Genomic DNA, 6,000 nt, shown 5'->3' on the forward strand with positions numbered 1-6,000 from the left:
ATTCTGGGTCAGGAAGATCCCCTGGAAGGAGGGCTCGGCAACCCACTCCAGTATTCTTGCCTGGAGAATCCCATGGACAGAGGAGCCTGGTGGGCTACAGTCCATGGGGTAACAAAGAGTCAGATACAACTGAAGCGATGGAGCATGCTTGCATCTTAGGTTCCAGCCCCACCTCTACTTTTACCTAACTTAGTCATGTAAGCTCCTTAGCCTCTTGAAGTCTCATTTCCCGTTCTAAATGAGACTGGTGATAAATGTATTTATCTTATAGGAGGGCTGAGAGTTTAAAATGAGTCAATATGTGTAGAAGCTCATAGAAGAATGCCTGGCATAAAGTGCCAAATAAATGTTTGTTATTGTTTTAATTATACTCCTATTGTCTTCTTTTGCAGTGAGTTCATGTTTGAGGTGCTTAAAGGTGAAGATTTCATTGTTAATCAACTTTACAAATACTGAAAGCCGAACTTTTTTTTTTTTCTTAAGAATATATGTGTATGTCCTATGGCTGATTCATGTTGATGTTTGACAGATAACAACAAAATTCTGTAAAACAGTTATCCTTTAATTAAAAAAATAACTAAAAAAAAAAAAGAATGTGTATGCCCAGCAGTGGGATTGCTGGGTCATATGGCAGTTCTATTTCCAGTTTTTTAAGGAATGTCCACACTGTTCTCCATAGTGGCTGTACTAGTTTGCATTTCCACCAACAGTGTAAGAGGGTTCCCTTTTCTCCACACTCTCCAGCATTTATTGTTTGTAGACTTTTGGATAGCAGCCATTCTGACTGGCGTGAGATGGTACCTCACTGTGGTTTTGATTTGCATTTCTCTGATAATGAGTGATGTTGAGCATCTTTTCATGTGTTTGTTAGCTATCTGTATGTCTTCTTTGGGGAAATGTCTGTTTAACTCTTTGGCCCATTTTTTGATTGGGTCATTTATTTTTCTGGAATTGAGCTGCATAAGCTGCTTGTATATTTTTGAGATTAATTCTTTGTCAGTTGCTTCATTTGCTATTATTTTCTTCCACTCTGAAGGCTGTCTTTTCACCTTGCTTATAGTTTCCTTTGTTGTGCAAAAGCTTTTAAGTTTAATTAGGTCCCATTTGTTTGTTTTTGCTTTTATTTCCATTACTCTGAGAGGAGGGTCATAGAAGATCCTGCTGTGATTTACTGAGGAAACCAGAATTGAAAGAGACACGTGTACCCCAATGGTCATCGTAGCACTGTTTATAATAGCTGGGACATGGAAGTAACCTAGATGTCCATCAGCAGACGAATGGATAAGAAAGCTGTGGTACATATACACAATGGAATATTATTCAGCTATTAAAAAGAATGCATTTGAATCAGTTCTAATGAGGTGGATGAAACTGGAGCCCATTATACAGATTGAAGTATGTCAGAAAGAAAAATACCAATACAGTATATTAACACATATATATGGAATTTAGAAAGAATGGTAATGATGACCCTGTATGCGAGACAGCAAAAGAGATCCAGATGTAAAGAACAAACTTTTGCACTCTGTGGGAAAAGGCGAGGGTGGGATGATTTGAGAGAATAGCATTGAAACATGTATATTACCATATGTGAAACAGATCGCCAGTCCAGGTTGGATGCATGAGACAGGGTGCTCAGGGCTGGTGCACTGGGATGACCCAGAGGGATGGGATGGGGAGGGAGGTGGGAGAGGGGCTCAGGATGGGGAACACATGTACACCTGTGGCTGATTCATGTCAATGGCAAAACCATTACAAGATTGTAAAGTAATTAGCTTCCAATTAAAATAAATAAATTAAAAAAATGTGTATATGACATATACATATGTCATATGTATATGCATGTGTGTATATGTATTTGTGCACATGTATATGGTGATGTGTAAGTGTGTGCTTGTTTATTTTCATAATACTCAATAATGGACTGAATTTTCTTTTTTGGTAATTCTGAAAATATTCTACTCATGGGGCAAGTTCTTTCTCAATTTAACCACCATGGATAGAAAGTAATTCAAATGCGGGAGCAATTTCAGTGAAGGTGTGAGCTCACAGACTTCCTTTTATATTAGGGCCAAAGGAACAATTTGATTTTCTCTTTGTCATGTTTCAAATGCATCTCAAACTGTACTGGGAATATCACTGTAAAATAAAGAGGCTCTTGCCATTCAGGACCTCCTACACACAGCTAATTAAACAGAATGCGAGGCAAGGAGCAGACAAGAATCAAGCTCATAAATATTACACGTTTTTATTAATAACATACAAATGAGCTTAATTAAAGCTGCCTTTTCTATGAGTAACAGTCTCACACACAGTTTGTTCCCCTGTCCAGGGAGTGAGTGGCAGTGTCCTGGAATTTTAATATGAGGAGATTCCTTTTGGCTTAACAGACTTCTCTAGTCTCTGTTTTTTAGTCTTTCAGAAAAACTGTAGCTATTTTCCCAGTTTCTAGGATCCAAGTGATGAATGAAAGCCTGCTTTCCCCTGAGCTCTAGATAAGTCTTGCCACTTAAAACATTTCAGATCAAATCCGTATAATTCGCAAAGGTTTCAGCTGGGTCTCTGTATATCACCTATTCCCATTGGTCCCTTGTTTTACTGACTCAGATTTGTGATTACATAGTTCCTGTGATTACTTTTATTTTGTGTTTAAAGGTTTTGTTTCTGGCCGCACTGGGTCTTTTCTGCTGTGTGAGGGCTTTCTCCGGTTGCAGTGAGGGGGGGCTAATCTCTAGTTAGGGTGTGTGGGCTTCTCGTTGCAGTGGTTTTTTTCGTTACAGAGCGTAGGCTCTAGGGTGTTTGGACTTCAGTTCTAGCATGGGCTTAGTGGAAACTTCCTGGATGAGGGATTGAACTTGTGTTGCCTGCCACCCATGCCCCCTGCATTGGCCAGCATCTTCTGAGCCACTGAACCACCAGGGAAGTCCCTGTGGCTGTTTTTAAAAAGTCTATTTCCTCCCTAGGTACAAGCTCCTGAGATCAAGGACTCTGTATATCTTCACATTTCATTTCCAATGCTAAGCTCCCCTCTGATGTATGGTTGGTTCTTTGTGATTTGGTGTGTGTGTGTTAGGATTTTGTAACTGAATCTTCTTTTTATAATTTGCAAAATAATTGACACACAATGCAATTTATACTTTGAAGTGCGTATTTTCATGTGTTTTGACAAACATAAGGAGTCATGTAATTTTCCCCAGGATCAAGGTAAAGAACAGATCCATCACTTTTAAAGTTCTCTCCTTCCTCTGTGCCATCAATCCCTAACTTTGTTTTCATCCCAGCTCCTGGAAATCAATTTGTTTTCCATTCCTACAGTGTTGCCTCTTCTAGAATATCACATAAACGTTCTCATCTGGTGGGCAGTCTTTTATGTCTGTCTTCCTTCCCTTAGCATAATGCTTTTGAAATCCATACATGTTGTTTTGTATATTAGTAATTTGCTCCTTTTTAAAGTTGAGAAGAAATAGCTTCTTAATAATTATTTGTTGACTATGTAAAAAGGAATACAGATCTAGAAGAAACATCTGCTAACAGATTAATTGAGAAATTGTAAGCATCTTTATCCAAAGGAATTGCTGATTGCCTGGATAATATGTCAATTATCCTTCAATGGTAATCGTAGGTTTTAATACTAGGTCTTGTTTTTATCTTTAGATTTCTTAATGGCGTAGTTTTCCAGGGTAATTAGAGTATTTAAGTACCATCCCTAGTGGAAATGAAGTCATCTTCTGTTTCTGCCTTACCGTGGACTTAGCATCTGGATATTGTTCCATGAAATCTCCAGTGAAGCACCTGCCATAAATGTGAGGGAGGCTCATATTTTCAGCGTGAATTATTGGGCACTGAACTTTCAAAGTAAAAATTTAATGTTTCGACTAAAAATGTGTAATAATTATTTTATTTGGATGTTTGAAAGGAGAATTTAAAATAGATTGTTTGCCCAAGCTTAGCCTTAGAAAAATAAAAAATTAATATTGGATCCTTCCTAAAAATTTTATCATGAATCCTTGAAGAGTATTTTCCTCATACTTACATGGACCCTAACAAGGAGAACTTTGATATTTTGAGGAGTGCTGAGTCACTGAGATGAGAGGAAAATCAGGTCTGTCTTTTCTAATGACATAAAAGGTCAAGGAGAGACAAAATGTAAAAGGAGAGAGGATGAGATGAAGAATGAGATGTGGAATCTGTATATTAGTCAAGTGATTTAACCTCTTGTGACAGTGATATTCTCTGAAAAAATTGGGGTAAATCATAAAATCCTGCCTATCTCTCAGGTTGCTGGTTTTTTGTTTTTTTTACACTTTCAGTGTTATTACAAATGCAGCTAGCAACTGCATTCTCTTAGACTGCCTGCTCTCTTCCTAGAGACAGTCCTATATGATATCTGAACATGTTGCCCTCTTCTCTAACTCAGCAGTAGAAATCACTGTGGGGAAAATTCTTCATTTACTTGTTTGCATAAATGTCTCCATCAGCACATAGGAATCTTTTTCGTAATTTTTATTTTCAGTACATTAAATTTACTCATAAAAACATTCTAAAAATGTACAATTTTTCCTTTCCAACAAAGAATAATAAAACATATTATCATGTTTTATTATAAACAGAATACTTGACATCTACAATTCAAAATCAAATTAGCAGAATGTTGAATATTTGCAAAACTCTATCTTTTAAAAGTATAAAATTACATGTAATTTTGTAGAATTGACATAAAAGGATGGCTCAATAATGGGAGAAATTTCCTTCATTCCTAAAAAGAAAATATGTCCAATGGAAGCTGTGAAGATTCTTGAGTACAAGAGGAAGAAAGTACAGAAATCTTGTTATTTAAAAGAAAAAAAATTGGTTTCAACTCAAAAAGGGTATGTTACATTATACAAGTTAGTCTGTGGAATTCTCTGAATTTGGAATGGAAAATGACTACATGCACGGTAATTTTCCTAGTATCTTTCTTATTTGCTTTTTATCTACCAGGCACTGTGCTAAGAGTGTGACATGCATGATCTCATTTAACCTTCACTACAGTTCTCTAAAAATGACAGAAACGGTAGAGGCCTAGTAGACACTGAAGAGATCAAGAAGAGATAGAAAGAATACACAGAACTGTACAAAAAAGATCTTAATGAACTGATAACTATGATGGTGTGGTCAGTCACCTGGAACCAGACATTCTGGAGAGTGAAGTCAAGTGGGCCTTAGGAACCACTGCTGTTAATAAAGCTAGTGGATATGATGGAATTCCAGAACTATTCCAAACCCTAAAGGATGATGCCATCAAGGTGCTGCATTCAATATGTCAGCAAATCCGGAAGAGCCAGCAGTGGCCACAGACCTGGATAAGGTCAATCCTCGTCTCAATTTCCAAGAAGGGTAGTACTAAAGAATGTGCTGACCATTGAACAGTTGCCCTCATCTCCCATGCTAGTAAGGTCATGCTTAAAATCTTGCATGCTAGGTAGGCTTCAGAATTATGTGAACCAGGAACTTCCAGATGTCCAAGGTGGGTTTAGAAAAGGTAGAGGAACCAGAGATCAAATTGCCAACATTTGCTGAATCATGGAGAAAGCTAGGGAATTTCAGAAAAACATCAACCTCTGTTTCATTGACTATGCTACAGCCTTTGACTGTGTGGATCATAACAAATTGTGGAAAGCTCTTAAAGAGATGGGAACACCAGACCCTCTCACCTGCCTCCTGAGTAACCTGTATGCGGGTCAAGAAGCAATAGTTCTAATCCTGTATGGAACAACTGATTGATTCGGGCTTGAGAAAGGAGTACGGCAGGGCTGCCTGCTGTCGCCCTGTTTGTTTAACCTACACGCTGAGCACATCATGAGAAATGTCGGGCTGGATGAGTTACAAGCTGGAATCAAGACAGGCGGGAGAAACATCAACAACCTCAGACATGCAGGCGATACCACTCTAACAGCAGAAAGAAAAGAGGAACTAAAGAGCCTCTTGATGAGGGTGAAGGAGGAAAGTGAAAGAGCTGGC

This window comes from Cervus canadensis, chromosome 25, assembly GCF_019320065.1.
Source record: "Cervus canadensis isolate Bull #8, Minnesota chromosome 25, ASM1932006v1, whole genome shotgun sequence".
Lineage (NCBI taxonomy): Eukaryota > Metazoa > Chordata > Mammalia > Artiodactyla > Cervidae > Cervus > Cervus canadensis.